We start from the raw sequence: 13595 nt of genomic DNA on the forward strand, positions 1-13595 counted from the left end.
AATACCCATCAATGGATCTGTATGATGTATGACGGCGGATGATGTCATACCCCCCAGCGCCGTAATCCAAATCCATAGAATTTCCAGAGGATTCTTATTTATTAGTTAACGTCTAAGATGATATTATATATTGGAGTGTTAACACTGTGAATGTGGGATCCCAAATTGTATTGTATCATAGATGGATACATTTTAGATGAAATATAGGGTATATAGATATGAATCTCCAATAACAGTGACATATATATATAGATACATATATATACATATATATATAGATAGATAGATAGATATACATTAGTATAGAAGTGTTTATGTGAAATACTTGTTTCCTTTATATACAGATAGATATGATATAGATGGATACATATACATATGTGTGTGTTACATTGTTACTGTTATGTTATATGTCTATGTATTCATTCTATATATAGATATAATAGTAAAAAAATTTTTTTAAAAAATCTAAATCTTGCAGTGTTGTTTTTGTTAACCCAATTTTATTACAGTTTTCCCTGTTACTGATCAATATTCGGTAAAAGTTCATTTAGGATCTTAATCTTACGCTCGAAGTTACCGTATATATACTCGAGTATAAGCCGACCCAAGTATAAGCCGAGGCGCCTAATTTTACCACAAAAACCTGGTAAAACCTATATATTTTTTACTCGAGTTTTCAGCACATTTTTTTTGTGCTGAAAAACTAGGCTTATACTCGAGTATATACCGGATCTCCCTATGTTGTTATACTGACACAACGTATCTAGCAGATTTATTTTAATCCTGTAGATTATTAATAGTCAATATTTTTATGTAATTTTACTTAGAATTTGAAGATGACATTATTATGGGTTTAAAAAATTTTTTTTCATTGTTTTGTAGCTACGGTATTTATTTTTTTGTAGTTTTTTTTTTGCCTTGCTATCACTTTTACATCATCCCTGTTTGTCAGAAATGAAACTTTGCTTTTATGTTATTTACCGTTCTGGCCTAAAAAAAAAAATTAACCCTTACACCTGTGGGACCGCTTGTGTTTTTTCAATGAGGGGAATCCTATGACCTGGTATACGGCGTCAAACTTCCCATTGTGGTTCATAGTTTATAAGCTTCTGGGGGGGGGGTGTCATTTTTTAATTCTATATACTATATCAGAGTCTTATGAGAATAAACACTTAAAAATAGCAAAAAACTTCCTCTGAGGGGGTCACATACAGAACAGGATTTCGGCCTAGTCAGTTTTTTTTAACCCTGTTGATCTCAAAGCAGGAGTTTAATTTTTTTTGCATCTTTTTACATTCCCCAAAATTCTTTTTATATTGTTTTTATTGTGTTTTTAACTTTTAATGACTGTGTAACTCATGATTAAGGTTTCTGCATGGATTTGACGGATGGGTTTTTTTGTGATCTTGATTTTTTTTAGTATATGTGGTAATTGTTAAAGGGTTTGCCTTGATTTGCGTCTTGTTTTGGGTCAATGTTTGCATTGGGTTTACGTCGTGACGTACTTTATATGTCAAGTTATGCCGATTCCATGTTACAAGTATTAGGAACATTAGAAAAAGTTAAAAAAAATTCTGGAATTTGGTGGTTGAGTTTTTTCATCTGTAAAAAAAATTGGTGTCATCCCCGGATTGTTGTGGTTTTTTTTTAGGGGAATATTTGCATGTGGTATAAGTTGTGCTGCACTTTATATGTCAAGTTCTGCCCATCCCCTATAGAAAGTGTTAGGATCCTTAGGAAAAATTCTGGAATTTGCTGGTTAGATTTTTTTTTTAATATGTAAAGTGATTGGAAAAAAATAATTGGTGTTATCCCCTGATTGTTCTGTTTTTGATCAATGAGGTTGTCAGTCTTATGGAATTTTGAGGTCTTTAAATATTCTCTGTAGACGTTACTCTATGGCAACTAGAAAAATCGTGTAAATAACGATAAAAAATGCTGGTTTAAAAAAAAAAATAGTATATGTCAGATTTATGCTTATTGAGTATATACATTTTTTTTTTTTTTTTAGCATTGCAAAAAAATTCTTTTTTTAAATTTTTTATTTTCAGACGTCCGAAATATTTTCATAGACACATGTTCATAAAACACACACTCTAGAATTTTTTTAATTTTTTTTTGCTATGGAGCTTGTTCATTGGGCCTAAAATTCCGTATGAATATAAGTTCCATCTGTAGGGTGTTACAGAGGGGTAAAGTTATATTTTTTTCTGGTATTAAGATGGACAAAACTTTATTTAACAGCAGAATTTTTGCACTGACAACCTTGAGTGGTAACGTAAGATATAAGGGAGCAGTATAGAAATATATAGACATTTTTGTATTGTTTTTCTTAGTAAGGTAAAAATAAATTCCAGTGCATACATATATATATGGGTAGTCCTGGGGTTACATACAAGATCGGTTCTGCAGGTTTGTTCTTAAGTTGAATTTGTATGTAAGTCGAAACTGTATATTTTATAATTGTAACCCCAGACAAAATTTTTTGGGGTCTCTATGACTATTGGGTTTTAAAAATGTTGGATTGTCATAAGAACCAGGATTAACACTAAAGCTTCATTACAGACGCCTGTGATAACTGTTACAGCTGATTATTGTAGCCTAGGACTAAAGTACAGTAAATTACCAATTACCAGAGGTCCGTTTGTAACTAGGGGTCGTCTGTAAGTCGGGTGTTCTTAAGTAGGGGACCACCTGTAATGTAAATATAAAAATTGCTGTAAAAATATATATTAAAAAAAAAACATATAAAGAATATAAAATAAAAAATTTCTTAGAAAAAAATCCCATATTTTCTGCTGCATGGTATATTTTTTTATGCAAATAAGGCCCATTATGATATGTTACATGTGGACGTTACGTGATTGATATGAAGCGACGGAAAAAAAAATTAAAATTCCACATGTAATATAGGAGGAGCTTACCTTTTCCTGCTCTTATATGTAGGTCGTCCGTCCCGGTGTTTATACATAGTAACATTAATTCCAAATGGTTGAGTAGAATCTGTTGCCTTTTTCCAATTGAAAGAATTTTTTTTTTTTTGTACAATGTACAAAGAGCAATCTGTATGAAGGGGGAAAATAAATTTTTTTTAAAAAATTTCAGGCAACAAATGAGAATCTGTGAATGGGACACGTTGAGTTGGGGGGGGTGGATTGGGAAGATTTTTCATCCACTTTGTGAAAAGTAGATTTATATGGCTGGATCAGGCCTGGCGTCTGAGTAATATGTCATCTGAAGATGTAGAATTTTTTAATAATATTTTTTTATAAAATTTTGGGGTTTTGCAGGTTTTTTTTTTTAATTGGTTAGGTTTTTTTTTTAATCAGCAGTAAAATTGTGTCATCAGGGCCACGGTGTTTGTCAACAGCCTGTAAAAAAAAAAATGAAAATGAAAAATTTACAGATTTTTCACTATCCCCATGATTCAGATTTCAAGTAAATACTAGAGCTCTGATAATCCTACTTTATAAAGACAAATCCTTCTAAAAATAAATTAATTGGGCTTTAAATATTGAAATGGTCTACTAGTAGTAAGACTAACAGGGTTGCCGAATTCCTCCAATCAAACCTCAGCTTTCATATACTCATCTGCTCCATGGAAATGAAAGCTGAGCTCTGATTGGTTACTGAAGAAGACATAGACAAAATGATTAATAAACTGATTTATTACATGAAGGCCCAAATTTAAAGCCCAAAGTAAGATATTCTCTGTACAGGTGTTTGGATCTGAGATTTTGTACCTGGTTTGGGCAAAGGGAGAATATATACATTTTCTTTTTAAATCTGATCGGTTGCAACATTGTTGCCTGTGATCCATTCTGTTAGTATTGCGTAATTCTGATAATCCGGAACCATGTAAAACAATCTAGTTTGTAAAATAGGAAGCAAAGGGAAAGAACAGCGATAGGGCCCCGCACTATTTTATTAAATTATTTTTTTTTTCTAGGCCACAAACTAGTTCCCACTTTGCTTGGTTTCTTCCAGTAGGGTCGTTGCCTTCTCATTTGTCTTTTTACGTCACTCTGAAAATTTGGAACTTAAAAAAAAATTTTTTTTTTACACTCCTACAACTGTTGGGCTAAGCCCAAAATGGGTCTACAAATTTTTTGTATTTCTACAGCAGATTTAAAAAAAATGAAAAAAATAATAAAAAATATATAAAAATATACGAAACATCGAAAGTAAAAAATAATAATAAAATATATATATATATATTGGGATGATGATCACTATAATTATAGATGACCCCCCCCCCCCTTCGGGTCGTATTTATACGACTAGATGTAGGTTGGTAAAGCCCAGGCTGGGTGAGGGGGGATGAAGGGGTTAATTTCTCCCGCACCATTTGCATGCTGGGAGATGGAGGCGCGGGGGATGATGGGATGGATCCATGCAGTGCATCCTCCTCTCATTGCTGTGTGGATGCTGCAGCAGACAATAGAGGACCGGCCTCGCAGCAGCTTCTTCTTCATCCTTCTGCTTTGATTTGGGTAGAATTTCGGGAAGAAGAGGACGTAGGATCCGGAATATCAGGTAATATTCCAGGATGAGGGAAATTCCGCTGAGGTTTTTTTTAGCACCGGAGACAAGTAGATTCTTTTTGCTACATTGTTGTTGTTATTTTGTAATCTCTGTGTATAGTAACTGCTGGTATATAATGTGCTGGGACGGGGTCGTGGAGACGGCTGGTGATCTTCACACCTGACTGTAGGGTAATTTACTGGAGAAGGTTTTTGGGGATGAAGGGAAAAATTTTGGGTTCTTGTTTTGTTACCAATGGCAACCAGTTGTCTGTCACATACTAAGTGCAGTTCTGTGTAGTTTCCTTTAATGACTGATCTTAATAACGGTCTTAGAGATGTCGCAGCTCTATGCACAGCGATAGCCTGACCCCTGGAGTGTAATAGGGACCTGACGAAATGTATAGCCTAATAACTACAAGGTGTATTCTAGTGTTCTTAAATCAAACACACAGAAAATACCCAAATTATACCAGCTGTACATATATCATTATATACAGGAGATCTCCAGGTTATACCGGCTGTACATATATCATTATATACAGGAGATCCCCAGGTTATACCAGCTGTACATATATCATTATATACAGGAGATCCCCAGGTTATACCGGCTGTACATATATCATTATATACAGGAGATCCCCAGGTTATACCGGCTGTACGTATATCATTATATACAGGAGATCCCCAGGTTATACCGGCTGTACATATATCATTATATACAGGAGATCCCCAGGTTATACCGGCTGTACGTATATCATTATATACAGGAGATCCCCAGGTTATACCGGCTGTACATATATCATTATATACAGGAGATCACCAGGTTATACCGGCTGTGCATATATCATTATATACAGGAGATCCCCAGGTTATACCGGCTGTACATATATCATTATATACAGGAGATCCCCAGGTTATACCGGCTGTACATATATCACTATATACAGGAGATCCCCAGGTTATACCGGCTGTACATATATCATTATATACAGGGGATCCCCAGGTTATACCAGCTGTACATATATCATTATATACAGGAGGTCCCCAGGTTATTCCGGCTGTACATATATCATTATATACAGGAGATCCCCAGGTTATACCGGCTGTACATATATCATTATATACAGGAGGTCCCCAGGTTATACCGGCTGTACATATATCATTATATCCCCAGGTTATATCCCCAGCTGTACAAATATCATTATATACAGGAGATCTCTAGGTTATATCCCCAGCTGTACAAATATCATTATATACAGGAGATCCCCAGGTTATACCGGCTGTACATATATCATTATATACAGGAGATCCCCAGGTTATACCGGCTGTACATATATCATTATATACAGGAGATCCCCAGGTTATACCGGCTGTACATACATCATTATATACAGGAGATCCCCAGGTTATACCGGCTGTACATATATCATTATATACAGGAGATCCCCAGGTTATACCGGCTGTACATATATCATTATATACAGGAGATCCCCAGGTTATACCGGCTGTACATATATCATTATATACAGGAGATCCCCAGGTTATACCGGCTGTACATACATCATTATATACAGGAGATCCCCAGGTTATACCAGCTGTACATATATCATTATATACAGGAGATCCCCAGGTTATACCGGCTGTACATATATCATTATATACAGGAGATCCCCAGGATATACCAGCTGTACATATATCATTATATACAGGAGATCCCCAGGTTACACCGGCTGTACATATATCATTATAATCAGGAGATCCCCAGGTTATACCAGCTGTACATATATCATTATATACAGGAGATCCCCAGGTTATACCAGCTGTACATATATCACTATATACAGGAGATCCCCAGGTTATACCGGCTGTACATATATCATTATATACAGGAGATCCCCAGGTTATACCAGCTGTACATATATCACTATATACAGGAGATCCCCAGGTTATACCGGCTGTACATATATCATTATACACAGGAGATCCCCAGGTTACACCGGCTGTACATATAACATTATATACAGGAGATCCCCAGGTTATACCAGCTGTACATATATCATTATATACAGGAGATCCCCAGGTTATACCAGCTGTACATATATCATTATATACAGGAGATCCCCAGGTTATACCAGCTGTACATATATCATTATATACAGGAGATCCCCAGGTTATACCAGCTGTACATATATCACTATATACAGGAGATCCCCAGGTTATACCGGCTGTACATATATCATTATATACAGGAGATCCCCAGGTTATACCCGCTGTACATATATCATTATATACAGGAGATCCCCAGGTTATACCAGCTGTACATATATCATTATATACAGGAGATCCCCAGGTTATACCGGCTGTACATATATCATTATATACAGGAGATCCCCAGGTTATACCGGCTGTACATATATCATTATATACAGGAGATCCCCAGGTTATACCAGCTGTACATATACCATTATATACAGGAGATCCCCAGGTTATACCAGCTGTACATATATCATTATATACAGGAGATCCCCAGGTTATACCGGCTGTACATATATCATTATATACAGGAGATCCCCAGGTTATACCGGCTGTACATATATCATTATATACAGGAGATCCCCAGGTTATACCGGCTGTACATATATCATTATATACAGGAGATCCCCAGGTTATACCGGCTGTACATATATCATTATATACAGGAGATCCCCAGGTTATACCGGCTGTACATATATCATTATATACAGGGGATCCCCAGGTTATACCGGCTGTACATATATCATTATATACAGGAGATCCCCAGGTTATACCGGCTGTACATATATCATTATATACAGGAGATCCCCAGGTTATACCAGCTGTACATATATCATTATATACAGGAGATCCCCAGGTTATACCGGCTGTACATATATCATTATATACAGGAGATCCCCAGGTTATACCGGCTGTACATATATCATTATATACAGGAGATCCCCAGGTTATACCGGCTGTACATATATCATTATATACAGGAGATCCCCAGGTTATACCGGCTGTACATATATCATTATATACAGGAGATCCCCAGGTTATACCGGCTGTACATATATCATTATATACAGGAGATCCCCAGGTTATACCGGCTGTACATATATCATTATATACAGGAGATCCCCAGGTTATACCGGCTGTACATATATCACTATATACAGGAGATGCCCAGGTTATACCAGCTGTATACATATCACTATGTACAGGAAATCCCCAGGTTATACAAGGTTAACTACAGGGGTCAGGATGGCTATATACTACAGGGGGGCAGGATAGCTATATACTACATGAGGGCAGGATAGTTATATACTACAGGGGGGCAGGCTGACTGTATACTACAGGGTGACAGCATAGCTATATACTACATGGCGACAAGCTTGCTACATACTACAGGGGGCTGGAAGGTTATATTCTACATGGGGAAAGGATCGGTATATACTACATGGGACTGGTTGGCTATATACTACAGGAGTTGGGCTGGCTATATACTACAGGGGGGGCAGGATGGCCATATACTACAAGGGGCAGAATGGCTATATACTACATGGTGCTCACTGGCTATATACTACATGGGGCTCACTGGCTATATACTACATTGGCTCACTGGCTATATTCGACATGGGGCTTGCTGGCTGTAAACTACATGGGGGCAGGCTGGCTATATACTACATGGGGGCAGGATGGCTATATAATACATGGGGCTAGTTGGCTATATATTACATTGGGGCAAGCTGTCTATATATTACAGGGAGTCAGGCTCGCTATATATTACATGGGTTCCAGGATGGCTAGATACTACATGGGGGCAGGGTGGCTATCTACTACAGGGGGGCAGGGGGGCTATATACTACAGGGGGCAGGATGGCTATAAACTACATGGGGGCAGGATGGCTATATACTACAGGGGGCAGGCTGGCTATATACTACAGGGGGCAGGATGGCTATATACTACAGGTGGGGCATGCTGGCTATATAGTACAGGAGGGCAGGATGGTTATATACTACAGGGGGCAGGCTGGCTATATACTACAGGGGGCAGGATGGCTATATACTACAGGTGGGGCATGCTGGCTATATAGTACAGGAGGGCAGATGGTTATATACTACATGGGGCTGGCTGGATATATACTATAGGGGGCAGGATGGCTATATATTACAGGGGGCAGGCTGACTATATACTACAGGGGGCAGGCTGGCCATATACTACATAGGGGAAGGATGGCTATATACTACATGGAGGCAGGCTGGCTACACATACTACAGGCACAGGATGGCTATAAACTACGTGGGGGCAGGATGGCTATATACTACAGGTGGGGCATGCTGGCTATATAGTACAGGAGAGCAGGATGGTTATATACTACATGGGGCTGGCTGGCTATATACTACGGGGGGGGGGTTGTCTGGCTATATACTACCGGGGGGCATGCTGGCGATATACTGGGGGGTGGCAGGGGACTGGCTGGCTATATAGCTTGGGGTTGGCTGGATATATACTGGCTGGCTATATATTGAGGGCATGGGCTACCTGTGTATTGGGGAAGTGTGCTGAGGCAACCGGATTAACGAGTGGGAAGTATACGGTAGTATATAGTATATTGATGGGTAGCAGTGTATTATATATATGCAGGTTGTACTTAGCTGCTATCTGCGGTAAATTACATTGACTGTGATTTTTTTAGGGGCGGAGTGTGGAGATGTTCTCCAGAGGCCACAGTCACATTCTGCAGGTGGCAAATTTTGCAGAGATAAGTCATGACTGGGAGAAATTTCCATGACATTCTCTACCTGATGGAGAAGAATTGGCAGCCATGAGGAGACTACAGGAGGAAAAGCGGGATGGACCAGGCCAACACAAACATGAAATGGCAACAGCAGCAGTCTAACAGTAAGTGATACCTGTGCCCAAGGGCAGCCCAGATGTGCAGTACATGTAATGCTGGTATAAATTGATGTGTGTAGGAAATGTAATGCTGGTATATATTGATGTGTGTTGTACATGTTATGCTGGTATATATTGATGTGGGTAGTACATGTAATAATGGTATATATTGATGTGTGTAGTACATATAATGGTGGTATATATTGATATGTGTAGTATATGTAATGCTGGTATATACTGATGTGCACAGTACATGTAATGCTGGTTTATATTGATGCGTGTAGTACATGTAATGCTGGTATATATTGGTGTGTGTAGGACATGTAATGCTGGTATATATTGATGTGTGTAGTACATGTAATGCTGGTATATATTGATGTGTGCAGTACATGCAATTCTGGTATATACTGTATTGATGTGTTCAGTACATGTAATGCTGGAATATATTGATGTGTGCAGTACATATAATGCTAGTATATATTTATATGTGTAGTACATGTAATGCTGGTATATATTGATGTGTACGGTACATGTAATGCTGGTATATATTGATGTGTGCGGTACATGTAATGCTGGTATATATTGATGTGTGTAGTAGATATAATGCTGGTATATATTGATGTGTTTATTACATATAATTGTAGTTTATATTGATGTGTGTAGTACATGTAATGCTGGTATATATTGATGTGTGTAGTACATGTAATGCTGGTATATATTGATGTGTGTAGTACATATAATTCTGGTATATATTGATGTGTGTAGTACATGTAATGCTGGTATATATTGATGTGTGTAGGACATGTAATGCTGGTATTTATTGATGTGTGTAGTACATGTAATGCTGGCATATATTGATGTGTGTAGTACATGTAATGCTGGTATATATTGATGTGTGTAGTACATATAATTATGGTATATATTGATGTGTGTAGTACATATAATTATGGTATATATTGATGTGTGTAGTACATGTAATGCTGGTATATATTGATGTGTGTAGTACATATAATTCTGGTATATATTGATGTGCATGGTACATGTAATGCTGGTATATATTGATGTGTGTAGTACATGTAATGCTGGTATATATTGATGTGTGTAGTACATATAATTCTGGTATATATTGATGTGTGTAGTACATATAATTCTGGTATATATTGATGTGTGTAGGACATGTAATGCTGGTATTTATTGATGTGTGTAAGACATGTAATGCTGGTATTTATTGATGTGTGTAGGACATGTAATGCTGGTATATATTGATGTGTGTAGTACATATAATTATGGTATTTATTGATGTGTGTAGGACATGTAATGCTGGTATATATTGATGTGTGTAGTACATATAATTATGGTATATATTGATGTGTGTAGTACATGTAATGCTGGTATATATTGATGTGTGTAGTACATATCATTCTGTTATATATTGATGTGTGCAGTACATGTAATGCTGGTATATATTGATGTGCATGGTACATGTAATGCTGGTATATATTGATGTGTGTAGTACATGTAATGCTGGTATATATTGATGTGTGTAGTACATGTAATGCTGGTATATATTAATGTGTGTAGTACATGTAATGCTGGTATATATTGATGTGTGCAGTACATGTAATGCTGGTATATATTGATGTGTGCAGTACATGTAATGCTGGTATATATTGATGTGTGTAGTAAATACATTTTGGTCTATATTTATAAATGCAGGATATTATTATGTGCTGTTTAGTTATTGCTGGTAAATATTTATATGTGCAGCCCAATCATTGGTATCTATGTGTTTGGTATATTCATTGCTGGAATATATTTATGTGTTTGCTATAAGCATCACAGGTATTTTCACTGGAGGGACATATTTTTCTATTTTATGCTATATTCATGGCTGGGGCCTCATTGTAGATGTTTGTATACCAGTTGGCCTTTCTTATTATTTTTAATGGGGGGGGATTTCATTGTTCCCGTTCAGGAGGCCTCACTGTTTTCTTCTCTTCTTCCAGGATTGTGGATGTGAGGTCACTTTCTGTACAGACACCTTTATACGATGAAGGATGAGGCATCGCTGAGCACCTTAGATCAGTGGGTGCACAGACTTATACACAGAGCGAGACTGCGGAGTGTACCCCAATATGTAAGGATATGTGCAGGCTATGCTGCTATATGGTTTGCTACCAAAGGGACAGGTAAGTGCACCCCCAACACATCGACCCCTCCCCGGATTATCCCGTAGAAGATTATATGACTACATGAACGTACATGAGAAATCCATACTGATCTAATACATTAATATATCTCCAGTATACCGTCACACACTACCAGTATACCGTCATACACTACCAGTATACATCATACACTACCAGTATACCGTCATACACTACCAGTATACATCATACACTACCAGTATACCGTCATACACTACCAGTATACATCATACACTACCAGTATACCGTCATACACTACCAGTATACCGTCATACACTACCAGTATACATCATACACTACCAGTATACCGTCATACACTACCAGTATACATCATACACTACCAGTATACCGTCATACACTACCAGTATACCGTCATACACTACCAGTATACATCATACACTACCAGTATACATCATACACTACCAGTATACATCATACACTACCAGTATACCGTCATACACTACCAGTATACCGTCATACACTACCAGTATACATCATACACTACCAGTATACATCATACACTACCAGTATACCGTCATACACTACCAGTATACCGTCATACACTACCAGTATACATCATACACTACCAGTATACATCATACACTACCAGTATACATCATACACTACCAGTATACATCATACACTACCAGTATACCGTCATACACTACCAGTATACCGTCATACACTACCAGTATACATCATACACTACCAGTATACCGCCATACACTACCAGTATACATCATACACTATCAGTATACATCATACACTACCAGTATACCTTCATACACTACCAGTATACATCATACACTACCAGTATACCGTCATACACTACCAGTATACATCATACACTACCAGTATACCGTCATACACTACCAGTATACCGTCATACACTACCAGTATACATCATACACTACCAGTATACCGTCATACACTACCAGTATACCGTCATACACTACCAGTATACATCATACACTACCAGTATACCGTCATACACTACCAGTATACATCATACACTACCAGTATACATCATACACTACCAGTATACCTTCATACACTACCAGTATACATCATACACTACCAGTATACCGTCATACACTACCAGTATACATCATACACTACCAGTATACATCATACACTACCAGTATACCGTCATACACTACCAGTATACATCATACACTACCAGTATACCGTCATACACTACCAGTATACCGTCATACACTACCAGTATACATCATACACTATCAGTATACATCATACACTATCAGTATACCTTCATACACTACCAGTATACATCATACACTACCAGTATACCGTCATACACTACCAGTATACCGTCATACACTACCAGTATACCGTCATACACTACCAGTATACATCATACACTATCAGTATACATCATACACTATCAGTATACCTTCATACACTACCAGTATACATCATACACTACCAGTATACCGTCATACACTACCAGTATACCGTCATACACTACCAGTATACCGTCATACACTACCAGTATACATCATACACTATCAGTATACATCATACACTATCAGTATACCTTCATACACTACCAGTATACATCATACACTACCAGTATACCGTCATACACTACCAGTATACCGTCATACACTACCAGTATACCGTCATACACTACCAGTATACATCATACACTATCAGTATACATCATACACTACCAGTATACCTTCATACACTACCAGTATACATCATACACTACCAGTATACCGTCATACACTACCAGTATACATCATACACTACCAGTATACCGTCATACACTACCAGTATACCGTCATACACTACCAGTATACATCATACACTACCAGTATACCGTCATACACTACCAGTATACATCATACACTATCAGTATACATCATACACTACCAGTATACCTTCATACACTACCAGTATACATCATACACTACCAGTATA

The 13595-nt window shown here is 37.4% G+C and overlaps 1 long non-coding RNA gene across 1 annotated transcript; it reads left to right on the forward strand.

The window, feature by feature from the left end:
* Positions 1–481: 481 nt before the first annotated feature.
* Positions 482–11852, forward strand: LOC140071357 (uncharacterized). The gene is made up of 3 exons (XR_011849123.1): positions 482–4536; positions 9242–9447; positions 11448–11852. It is a non-coding gene; the product is annotated as an uncharacterized lncRNA (long non-coding RNA).
* Positions 11853–13595: the final 1743 nt, after the last annotated feature.

This window comes from Engystomops pustulosus, chromosome 7, assembly GCF_040894005.1.
Source record: "Engystomops pustulosus chromosome 7, aEngPut4.maternal, whole genome shotgun sequence".
Taxonomy (NCBI): domain Eukaryota; kingdom Metazoa; phylum Chordata; class Amphibia; order Anura; family Leptodactylidae; genus Engystomops; species Engystomops pustulosus.